This window comes from Trachymyrmex septentrionalis, unplaced genomic scaffold, assembly GCF_001594115.1.
Source record: "Trachymyrmex septentrionalis isolate Tsep2-gDNA-1 unplaced genomic scaffold, Tsep1.0 scaffold62, whole genome shotgun sequence".
Classification (NCBI taxonomy): Eukaryota; Metazoa; Arthropoda; class Insecta; order Hymenoptera; family Formicidae; genus Trachymyrmex; species Trachymyrmex septentrionalis.
Window position 1 is genome coordinate 1,767,336 of NW_017305800.1, and position 12,642 is coordinate 1,779,977.

The following is a 12,642-nucleotide window of genomic DNA, read 5'->3' on the forward strand; positions in this document are numbered from 1 at the left end:
CACACACACACACACACACACACACACACACACACATTATGTACATTTTCCTTTATTATTCTCTTTTTTGTAATATCTCTTTTACTGCTTTGTATGCCTTGTACTGTCTTTACGCTTATTATAATGTTTTAACACTTAAATAATAAATAAAACTATCTATATATCTCTTTCTCTTTCCCGCGTTCTTTTTCTCGCGCGTATATGTGTACCACACCGTACAACGGCGAGATGAAATATTTGTGCACCAATCGCTCGAATGTTGATAGGGGAGGGAGAGGGAGCGAGTAACCAAAGGCGCCCGCCGTAACGCTACGGGGCTGTCAAGCCCGCTGATCAATACAAGCAAGGCGACGTGCAAGGCCGCCCGCGTGGGCTCGCGCGTTCGACTCGACTCGGGGAACCCCCATATCCCCTCGAACCATCCGTCCACGCGCGCCGCTGCGTCTCTCCGTCTCTCTCTCTCTCTCTCTCTCTCTCTCTCTCTCTCTCTCTCTCCTCTCTGCCATCGGACGGCTTGCCTCCGCCACCTCTTTCTCCTCCTTCGTCTCCTCCTCCCCCTCCAATCGGCTGTACCTTTTTCTCGCGCGACCACGGGAGATCCGGCCGATGGTCGACGTGTCGCGCGAGGTTCGCATTCTAGACGACTGTTATGGTAATCCTCCAGCGGTTCCTCCAGGGATACGTTTCATAGAAATACAATGAAAACTTGTAAGTGTAAAACGTGGAATTTGTAAACGATCTTTCAAGCGTTTGATATTTGTGAACGTATATACCGCGCAAAATACGATATAAGATAGCGTCGTTGCTGAAGCGTTTATATGAAATCGTCTACGAGAGAACGACGAACTAACTATTAATCGCACGAGGTAATGCTAACGTTACGAAGATGATCGTGACAGCATAGCAATTTATGCGCCGATATCAAACCGCAATGCCACCCGAGCAGAAAATTTATAGGTATCATCGTCAGTATCGTGACCGGTGATAAGCATGAATGTGTGGAAAAAGAGAGAGAATAAAAAGAAGAAGAATCGTATATTCAGTGTGCGCAAAGAAGACGCGCCGCGCGGGGTCAGTCACGATTAAAATATCAATGTGGCATATCATCAATGCGGGGTATCCCGCATTCTATTTTTATTGCGCTGCAATGTATTTACGGTACCCGAGAGCATTCCCGCCTGCTATAGGTTCCCATTTCTGTTACTGCCCTCCTTACGCCCGTCGCCGTTAAAGCCGCACGAACGTTACGTCGCGTGCGTGTGCGTAACGAGGTAGAATTCTCGCGAACGAACGAACGAACGAGCGAACGAATGAACGAACGAGCGGGCGAGCGAGTGAGTCGAGAGCCGCTCGCTCGAAAGTAGATTCACGGATCCTCGCGTTGTAATCGCCTTAGTCGAGAGAGCTTGCCTCCGCTACGGTAGATTCCTGCAGCTTGACGTTCTCCGTGTTTATACAGGGTGTCCCGCGTACAGCTGCGCTTGTGTCTATTCTACAATAGGATCGTGAGCAATAAAGGCCGAACACAGATCTTTGCCCAACACATAAAACATAAAGTAGAAAAAAAAATTAACCAATCCGAGTCTTTTATTCTATAGAACGGAAGGAAATGCAAGACTTTGATCAATTCATTTTCTTATGCGTTATGCAAGATTCTATACTCCCGCCCTAAATCTTGAGAAATTTACTTAATCACAGTCAAATATAAGAAAAATAATCGACTATTAGTTAATTTCTTACGGCCCTATTGTGCTACAGGTATTAGAAAGATCCTCGAAATCCGGATATTTTTATACAATTGGCGGGCGAAAGCTTGTTCCGCCAAATAAGCGCGTCGATTTCATTCAGCATCGAGCGTTCCGTTTCCGAGCTTCAATTCAAATCTCAATCGCGTATCAGTTACTGTGAGACACCCCGTGTGTACCACGGCGTGTAGGACGTGCCGCGAGATAGAAGAAGGCGCGTTAACATTGAAAATGCGTTGGGCGTTACCTACGATGCGTTGCGTTGTGTTGCATTGCATCGCGGCGCGGTGCATCACCGATGCCGATTCGCATAAGACCGACCGCTTGAGATTAACCGGCGAGATTCTCAGCGAGCAAGAGACGCTCTTTTATCGCATGTGTACTTATTCGTTCGCGCGTAAACCTTTTTTCTTCCTTCTTTTTTATCGCGTCGTTCGAGCAAGGCTTTATAACGTAACTCGACTATTCTTCCGCGAAGGCGAGAGAGAGAGAGGCTCTCGAAGAGGAAATTGAAAGCGAGGGCACGGCTTAGTGAGTTTGCTTATCGTGTACGCGATTTTTTTTCTCTTCGGGATTAGTTGCACGTGACACGGAGCAGATATTTTAAAAATCAACGCAAAAGAATCTTTCCTTCCCTGAGTTATCTTCAAAATAGTCTTAGGCCAGGATTCATATTTTAGTCCGTTTAGTCCGTTCTTATTTTAAGACTGTCTTAAAATGTCTTATGACATATTTTGAGACTCTATTTAAGACATAAATTAAATATAAGAATTGACTATGAATACCGATTTTAAAGTGCTATTTCATGAGACGTTGAAGTTGGATAAATCCGATTTAAGATTTAATGCTACATACATGACGCTACATCTTTTTGCATTTTCATTTTCTAGAATCTATTTTAGTCATATCGCTCATTTCTACAATCTACAACAATGACATAATTCAGAAATGATCATTTTTTAATTGCTTGAAAATAGAACTTTATAAAAAAAATGAAAAAAATAAAGAAAAAAAGGGAACATCATACTCTTTAAAAGAATATACTTTTATTCTTCTATCATCAGTTACTATCGAAATTGTATTTCCAAGTTAATATTACAAAATTTTAATGATTCAAAATATTCAAACATTTTCTGAAAACCTTGTTTTTCAATTTCTATCACTGTTGCAGCAAGTGAACAATATAACTTATTTTGGCGCAGAAAATGAGCGTCGAGTATCAGCATGGAAAGGCGCCTTTAGTGCATAAATGGCGAGTTGCGTTTGAGTTTTCGGAAAGGCGCGACGTTACGAGCGTGACAGGAACAGCGTTTCGAAGTAATGATGCGATTATTAGGTGTAGTGAAGCGTAACGATTATGTCGGTACGTACAAACAAATTAGTCGCTAAGAGAAGTAAACTTCAAACTAGTGAAATCCGGGATAAATGGAGTGAAGTTGTAGCGGATGATCTCTTCAACTGAGAAGAAGCAGATCGCTAATGTTGCAATTACGGATTCCATTACATTCGCGCTTATTTGGCGTTCGTTCGATACAATGCTTTATATCTTTTCGCTTTTATTCTCGTCAGGAATTTTGTAAAATTACTCCGGATGACTCTATCTTCCTTTTCCGTGCCGAGATTGAGAGAAGTAGATCCTTTTTTTCGTTATTCTTCTCGGGAAAAAAAGATGATAGAGTTGTATGTTTAATGTTAAAGAGCTGCTCAAACTTCCCCCAGATTTGCTGTTCCGACACAGCAACATTTCGATATTTCTTCTGAACGTTCTAAGTGTCGATTAATATTTATTAGAATTAATGTAACTTGGAAACTACGTTTTTCGCTTGAAGCGTATGCATTCTGCATACGTGTACGACCACACGTGTACATAACGCATGTTTATTTATAAACGCTAGCAGACTCGTTTGCAAATTGTTTACGAAATTACTGTTGTAAAATCACTAAAACCTTGCATCAAGCGCCGAAGCGTTTTATACGCTTGACGGGAGATTCGACTTTTAAATTTACGTCATTGACTATCCCAAAACGTATTGATAAAGTACATTTAAAGTTTTGTGGTCCTTATGAATCATCCTCAAACATTTTAAAGACAAGTGCATTCCTAACACTAATGCAAGTTTCCATCCATGTAGATTAACTTTAATCTCGATTCTCACTTTATTGTTCATCTTTTTCTAGTTCTAAGAAATAAAACCGAGATTAATCTACATTGACGGAAACGGACATAAATCACCAAAAAATCCGCGAATTGAAAGGGTGCTTAGTGAGAGACACCTTGTATATAAACCGTTCGCTTCCTAATCGGTCACAATATCCTCGCACTCGGTCTATTTTTAAGTTCGCCGGGATCGAAGGAAGAAGAAAAGGATGCAGCAAAGAGAAGGAGGAGACGAAGGAGAGACGCAGAAAGAGAGAGAAGCTTCGAACCCGAGACGACAGGCGAGCAACGACGACTCGAGGGCCCGTTGGTTGTCTCAGCGGGGGGAATTAGCCAGGGCGCAGAGGCCTCCTCCTCGTCGCGTGTTTCTTCCTCTCGTTCCTCTGCCCCTCCCTGTCCTCCTCCCGCCAAATCACGGCGGATAGTTTAAAATTCGCCTTCGACAATCGCCTTTGTGCTTCGGAGCCGCGCAGCCACCGCACCGGTCGATTCCACCGGCATATTTTCCTCAGGAACCGTACACAGTAACGGAATATCGCACCCGCCGTCTGCCTTTCATTCCGCGGTGGAACCGCCGCCTCTTTCGGATTCGCGCCCCTCTCAGCGAATATAGACTCGCCGTCGCTCGATATTTCTCCCATAATACTTCCGTCTCTTCCCTCTAATTATCCTTAAGACGGTTAATCACCGTCAACGGTGAAAACGGTTTGGCCTGAATCTGTCGACACGCGCGATCTACGAACGCACGAAGGATTTTGATATCAAACGTGTTTCTGAAAAAAAAAAACTCCGAGTAACACCGCAACGTATAAACGGTAAAAGGTTTTGCTGAAGTATCTAAAAAAAATTTAGTTAGATCTGAAAATAATTTGTTGAATCAAAATAATTACGTGCGGTGAGAAAAATTTCTGGTTGAAAATGAACGAATGAGAATTTTATGGTTATTGCAGCAAGACTCAAGAGATACAGTGTAATACAGTGATCATTTCGTCTTTATTTAAAGTGGTTCTTTAGTAAAGTGCCGAAAATTTGGGATGCCTCACGAGGACCCACCTAAAATTACAAATATCTGCACAATTTGGATGAAATATTGAAACTACGTGTATATCTTAATGAAATAGTATGGAACATAAGATAGTAAATCAAAAGCTGTATCTTTATTGAACGAAAACAAGATGAGGTTATGTTTACTTTTCGAGGTTAATTTTATATGCAAGTTTACGCAGGTAAATATCTTTCCAGAATGGCCGTTGAAATCTGTTACTTTTTTGTCACTATTCAAATCGTAAATTTTTTAACTATTATAATCTCGGTTTGGAGAAAAGTCTATGGTAAGATTTGTGTGCAGTTAGTAAAAAAAGAATTTGTGAGTCTTATATATCAATAAGTTATATTTTCAACATCTTTCCTCTCTTATTTCTTCGTTAATTTACCGTAGAATTTTGTACACGTCAATTTCGGTACTTCAACTTAGTTATATAAACAAATTAGACATTTCTATGGTAACTTAACTTGACTTATTAAAAAATCGCTTTAACATTGGCAAATAATAAGAATGCAATAATTCATTGTGCCATCTGTGTCTCTTGATGGAAAACACTCAAAATAATCTAGTTAAGATAACCAGATGTCCAATTATGATATGAAATTTTGATTGATATGATCAAAATTTGACAGAAAAATACATGTACGCAAGTAATAATTATTTGTTTCAAGTATTTCAAAAGTTCATATATTCGCAAATCTATCATTATAAATAGATTTATTCAAAATATATTCTAAATCTTAATAAGCTTAATTAATATTTCAATCAAGTTCATTATTAAATTAAAACAAATTTGATTTGCTTATTATATAAAGTCGTTATCTTCTATCAATTTTATAATATTTTTCAAATGAAAATAAATTTTTGCTTTGAGTACATATAATAATGAGTTTTTCTAAAATTTGTTTTTCCTAAAAATATTTTAAGATTATTATCAAAAGATATGCTTTATTAAAGATAACTGTTACTTAAAAAGAAAGAAATAAATGGAGTAATCATTTTTTTTAACAATAAAATGATTTTTTCCTATACGTATAGATTAATTCATTTTTAACCAGAAATTTTTTTTTCTCAAGCGATGCAAAAGGTATTGACATTCTATCAATTAATTTGCGTCATACATAATTATTTCGATAATCCAAAATTATTTTCAAATCTGTATCTACATATAACTAAATTTTTAGATACTACAGCAAAAAAAATTTTAGATATTTCGCTTTCTCTATGTAAATAAGATGCATATCGCGGAGACTCATATTTGTATTTACGGTAAAGGTAAAATCCGATCAGATCTGAGCGAGATTAACCGTTGACGTTTCAATAACTAAATACAATAAAGAAGAAACGTACAACTATCGACAAGTCAGGATGCACGGTGCATAAAGAGCCTCCTTAAAACACATCTTTATCCGAGCGTATTGGGAACGAGAGGATGATTGAACACTTCTGAATACGGCAATGTCAATAGCAAGTCACTCATGGATAAGAGGCTCGTATTTGGACACCCGGTATGAGCGAGCTGCAATCGATTGCAAAACTTTATTACAAAAAGAGATGTCGAAAAATTCAGAGAACCGCATGGTTTCATCTTGCTATTTCAAAAACAATGATAAATGAATGTCGTTTTCAATGGTCCTTTGCAAATTTGTACATTTCGCAAAGATATAATTAATCTTATTATTAATCACATCATCGTCATGCCCAACAAAGTCATTACATCATTTACATCGTGTGTCGCATTATCATAAATTTGCACGCTTTTTGCTTAAGGGTTGTTTCCGCCCATCAACAAATAAAATGAAACAAGCATGTATTTTTTAACAATACCGCAACGGGAGGACATAAAGAGAGAACGACGTAAAAGCAAAGCGAAACTCGACACGGTGTGTGTTCCGTGTTCCGAGGCTCTTCCATAGTTGTAATCCGCGTCCTCGCAAGAGTCGGTGCAAGGCTTTCACCTAGGTTGGGCGGGGGACCCCGTTCGCGGCTTCCCCTACTGTCTCTCTCCCGCCGGGGAGCACCAGTTTCAGCATAATCTAGCCGAGTGACTTCGTCGGTGCTGCGAGAAGCCGCCGCGTGCCTGACGTATCTACGCCTGCGAGAACGCGGGGAGTCGCTGGAACGCTACGACGACGTGGCCGCGTAAAGCTGCCCCAGCGGTTCCCAAACCCGTGCGAAATAGGAACGTATATACAGGGTGGTCCGTTTTTATCGGGCGATTCTCCGCAAAAATGCCGGAACGAAGCGTTTTTATCGGACGACTCGCTTTCGAAGGAGTACGAACGGATCTACAGAAATTCGAAAATCAGTATAAATTCGCGTAGCTCCCATGCATTCCTCCTCAGGTCTGTTTTTTTTTGTTCTTGCACTGGAATGCACTAGAACTCTCTTTCTCGCTTTCGTCAAATATCAAACGTACGCCCATCTTACTTTAAGTTTCAAAACTGTATACCGGTTCAGCCACAGAAAACAGACCTATTGTGCGGCAGATCGAGTTTCGTTTTCAACGAAATATGAATATATTTATACATATATAGTGAGGTCTCCTATTTTAAATATAAATAATTTTGACTGGAAATTATTCTTAAGTTTCAAATTTTTAACATTCGTCACTTTTTCGCTGATATTAACGTCCAGTATCCACATTCTTCGCAAATCGCCGAAAGAATTTTTCTCCGTATCGATTAAATTTTCTAACAAATTTTTTTAAATGATTAAAAATAATATTCAATTTGGCTGTCACCTGCTAAGAAAAAATAAATCTATTGCTGTCAATCTGTTTTGCTAATTAATTTTCACTTTGACCTTTCGAGAAAAGCTTTCAGTATAAAGATTGTGTTTTAGAATTTCGATCATCGATAAACATTGGTGATCGTAAAGCGTGGTTAATGTACGGGCGTGGCGCGATCGTATTTAAATAATCACTACCGATTGACGGACTCACATATTCGATATTTTCGAAAGCAATGCCGTTCTGTCACCTTGATCTCAGCGGTCTGCCACGAGACGCGATACCAGATGAAGTAGCTGATCGATTTTACCAACGTAATTTCCACCGCGCCACACTAAATTTGATCGCAACACATCGCTGTTGTGAGCCGAAGGGGAGGACGGATAAACCACCATACACACAACTTTATTCATTGAATTACATCTTTCAAGCTGACGCTATACTTTTATTACAAAAAGCAACCGCAGCTATGTCAAGGATATCGATTGGGTCAAATGATAGCAAATATTAAATATTTTGTTAAACAACTATGCAACGTATAATACGCAACGATTCAATTTTGGAGATATCGCGTATATTTGCAAAAGTTATTTGCTTTCATTTCGCTAGCTTTCAATGAGTTTTATCGTAGACTGCTGTGAAATCATTTCTGTTTGTAAATATTAATCGTCTATTTGTAAACATCATTAATTGATTATTTATATACATGAAAAATAAAGTATTCGAAAGGGAACATAATTCTCACTGAATTTCGCTTTATCAATGCCTCAACTTGTGTTAAAATTGCCGCGACGATTTATGTTTTAATTGAAATTCTTGCCCAACTCTACTAATCGACATTATTATCTTCGTTGCGTGCCTCAATTACTTTAATTAATCCGATTAGGCATGCGTGATTGGCGCGTTTCTCGTTAGCTACTGTCGCTGTCTCGAAAAATTGAGTACCACTGTATGAGAATATTCTTACGTGCCGCACTCGAGTTTTAGCGCGAATACACGAGATCGTAGGCACAAAAACTGCCACGAGCGATTTCTTCGCAATGTTTGACGGTGCGCGTGAGACCTGTAAGTCGCATATGTATATCAATAATGTAACACGCCGTCTTAATTAAGCTTAATCGTTACACACGTTTCGCATCTTGTCTTCACGGACAATCCTGATGTGTTTACGCCAACTTCATTTCAGAAAAAAAGTCGCTCGAAATGATATTCTATAGAGAAAAGACTTGTGAATTCTTGAATAATTAAAAGCTAATAATGTACAAAGATGTATATTTTATCGTACTTTACATATGCTCCTGTATACGTTCTATTACACTTTTATAATACACAATTGTTTCCTAGACTGGAAAAAAAAATGTTACATCAACGGCATTATTTTAATTAAAAATAATCTTGTTAATTCATGACATGTATTAATGAAACAAATAAAATGTTATTAAAACACAAGCATAATGTATTGGTTTTACTAATAGTGTTATTGAATTAAAATTATCTTTTAATTAAAATAATACTGTTGGTATAATATCATTTGAGCTAATCGGTGTCGCATCTGACACGTAGGTAGTACATTTATTTGGCTTTCAATTTCTATTGAATACTAACAAACTCTCGACTAATTATGCTTCGATACTTAGAAATGTGACGTGACTTATGCAAATCGATTTCTGACACACGTGTGTAAATATTAATTAGGTAGATGTATACAATCGTACGGATTCCACGAACCATCCGCATAAGTTAATCTTTTCGAGAATGCGAAAATTATTTATGTGAATTTATTATAGTTTTCAGCTAATAAACAATGATATAATTGAAAAAAAAATCTTATCAAATCATGGAAAAGACGATTACAGAGATTAACAAAATCTCTGTCAATAAAAAATACCTTCGTAACGCTTCTCCATTTATCCATGTAATTATTCAGGTCATTAATTGCGACTGGCATTTGATTAAATTGTGTTAATCGTATACATACTCGTGCGACATAAAGAAACTAATTGGGATGTCAATAGCCGCTGCGCTACCTTTGCGATCAAATAGCTTTGCTAGATTTTGTAATAAATTTGTGTATGCGTATATATCGCGTTTAATCGAATAAAATACATTCGCTGCTTCGCTGACGGGTCGAATTAGCTCGCAGCGCGGTTTTCATAAAGCTCCAAAAGCCCGTCGCTTTGTCGGAATTCAACGGAACGCGCGCCGATTTAAAGCGCAACTCCGCTCGTCCGCATAAAACTAAAAACGGTTTCAGTCGGACTTTTACATGTAAAAATATATTAATATATATTAATTGTAAAAATGTACATGTCATTGGTGCGAATTTCACGAATGCAAAATATGCGAATAAACGAATGTATCTCTCTTTTTCATTCTTTTTCTGGAAAAATTCCCATTAGCCGAAAGCGAAAAATCGTCGCGCATGTTGTTGATTTCGGAGAATAATAAATATCGATCGTAAGTAAATGAAGACACGTGCCGCGCAAGAATCCGTCAATGATACACAAAATGAATCGAGCTGGTTTCTTCACACGATGATCTCTCTCGTATGCTAAATATTCTTAACTTACTATAAATAACTCTTTTTCACGAATCGTACAATACGGAATAAATTGAAGCCCGACGAAGATTGAAGCTGAATAGGAAATGTTCGTTATCGTTTTTCCAAAAATAAATACTATGCCCATGTAATGAGAATGCGAATGTAATTTTCGATTCTTTACAAATTTTGATATATGCGTGGTTTAAGTATCATTGCTCTACAAAATTTATATTATTAAATTACATTAATCTTAATCGACTGTTTTGCGTCTGTTTAAACATTATTTTTGCACAAAAAGATATTGTTTAAGAATTTTTTTTTGCTTCTATTTTCATTTTTTATAACCTATTTTCTCGGTTTTTCCTATATTAATATTTTGGTTCCTTCCAATAATAACTTATTTATTCTATCAGTTACTTATATCAATTTCTGATATTAATATATTTATTTCCTTTATTATTTTATTAATATATCTTTAACAGATTACACTCCAAAAGTTTTTTTTCTCTCTTACGATTAACGTTCATATTTGTGTTTCATTTATCCAAACACCCTTGAACTCTTCTATTGTTTCGCAAATTGACATACATTCTTTACATTACCATCTATAAATTATGGATTCGCACAGACTGGGGGAAAAAATGAATGGTCGAGACGTCCTCGATGAGAAGGAAAAGATAGCTATCCGGTTATTTTAGGCATACCTTCAGACCTGTCGTCTGATTTGTTAACTACTTTGTTTAAAAACGAGAGATGTACATGAGACTTTCTTATTGATTTTGAGATTTGTAAAATCTCTAAGGAACACCATTCTATGACATTCGTTTCAAGATTCTTTGAAGAATCAACCCTATAACAGAATTTAATCGCTACATGTGTGATATATTATTAATTGGCCTATCCTTTTTTTCATCTTCAGTAAATTAGAATGAATAAGACGGTATAAGTTACACTAAAAAAAATGACATTATATCAATAGCATTATATTTTAATTGAAAATAACATCTTTATTAATTCAATAATACTATTAATAAAACAAATACTTCATGTTCCTGATTTAATAAAATTTTACTTCTCTCTCTTTCGTTCTCTCTCATTAATATCGTTATATATAAATCAACAAGATTATTTTCATTGTGAAAATAAATGCTGTTAATAATTTTTTTCTGTGTAGAATAAAACAGCATATGTAAAGAAGAAACAGTATATATACTCTTCTCTCTCACTCTTGTTTGACAAAACTGCTCGTGGTCCGACTCAGTTATGGGGTTTCTAGTTTCAACGATCCCGGAGAATCTGGACTCTTGTCGTACAGGTCGCAAAATATGTAAACCGTGACACGCCGAAGCTGCGACGAGGAGCTCCGAGGAGCAAAGGAAGACGGACGTGTCGTCCGTTCGCAGTGACGTTTAGCCGCACTCTGCGAGAACGCGAGATGCAACGAACGGTAGAAAAATGCGTCTGCCTCGCCGTTAGTCTCTGTGTCGAATGCGTGACGTGCGCGTGTATGCGTGAGTCGCACGCACGCGCGCGGAATGAGCGAGTAAAGAAGAGAGAAGTAGCGCTTGAAAACAGAGGAGAGAAAACGCGATGAGGGGCCTTCCTCTCGCGCAGGTATAGGTATAGGTATAGTTATAGGTATACAGAGATAGCTAGTCGCGTAAAACAGCCAACTAATCTCTCGCAAAATGCGCTTCGTCGCGATTCCGCGTCTTCGTGGAAATGATCGTGGCCGCCGAAAAACGAATATATATACTCGCGTACAACGCTTCGCGCGATCTCGCCTTCGGAGAAGCGAACTTTATAAAATCGCCTGACACAGTTTTCATTCGACGGCGACCGGCGCGACGCGACGCGAGACGCCGCACGTTGTTGCCTCCCTCGCGACACAAGTCGTTGAGGCGAAAGGAATGTTACGCGAGAAAAAGAGAGAGAGAGAGAGAGAGAGAGAGAGAGAGAGAGAGAGAGAGAGATCTCCGCTATCCGTTCTCGCGCCGCCACCGCTGCCGTTTCCTCCTCCTCCTTCACGCGCGCTTGCGAAAAAGAATCCGGGAGGCGGGAACGTCGACGGAGTGATTTTCTCAGCGGAATTTTCGCGGCTGGAAAAGACACCCGCGACCGATACCGAGAATCGAGTGTTTTTCGCTTGGAAGGTATACGAGACGCGATATTACTCGAGAACGAGAAAGAAAGCGAGAGAAAGATAAAGACGGAAAGAGAGACTACGGGACACGGCGTGCCTTGTCTGCTTGTTCTCTCGTCCTCTCTCCGCTCTCCTCTCGCGGTCACTTCTCTCTCCCTCCTCGAACCTCCCACTCGTTACTCTCTCTCTCTCTCTCTCTATCTATCTATCTATCTCTATCTCTCTTGCTTGCTCGCACGCACGCTCTCTTTTTTCCCCGTCTCGTCCAACGTACCGTA

General features: G+C 38.7%; 1 protein-coding gene across 3 annotated transcripts in view; it reads right to left on the bottom strand.

Moving 5' to 3' along the window:
* Window positions 1-12,642, bottom strand: part of LOC108752898 (mediator of RNA polymerase II transcription subunit 13-like) — a 34,023-nt gene that overhangs the window by 20,447 nt on the left and 934 nt on the right. The window lies entirely within an intron of this gene.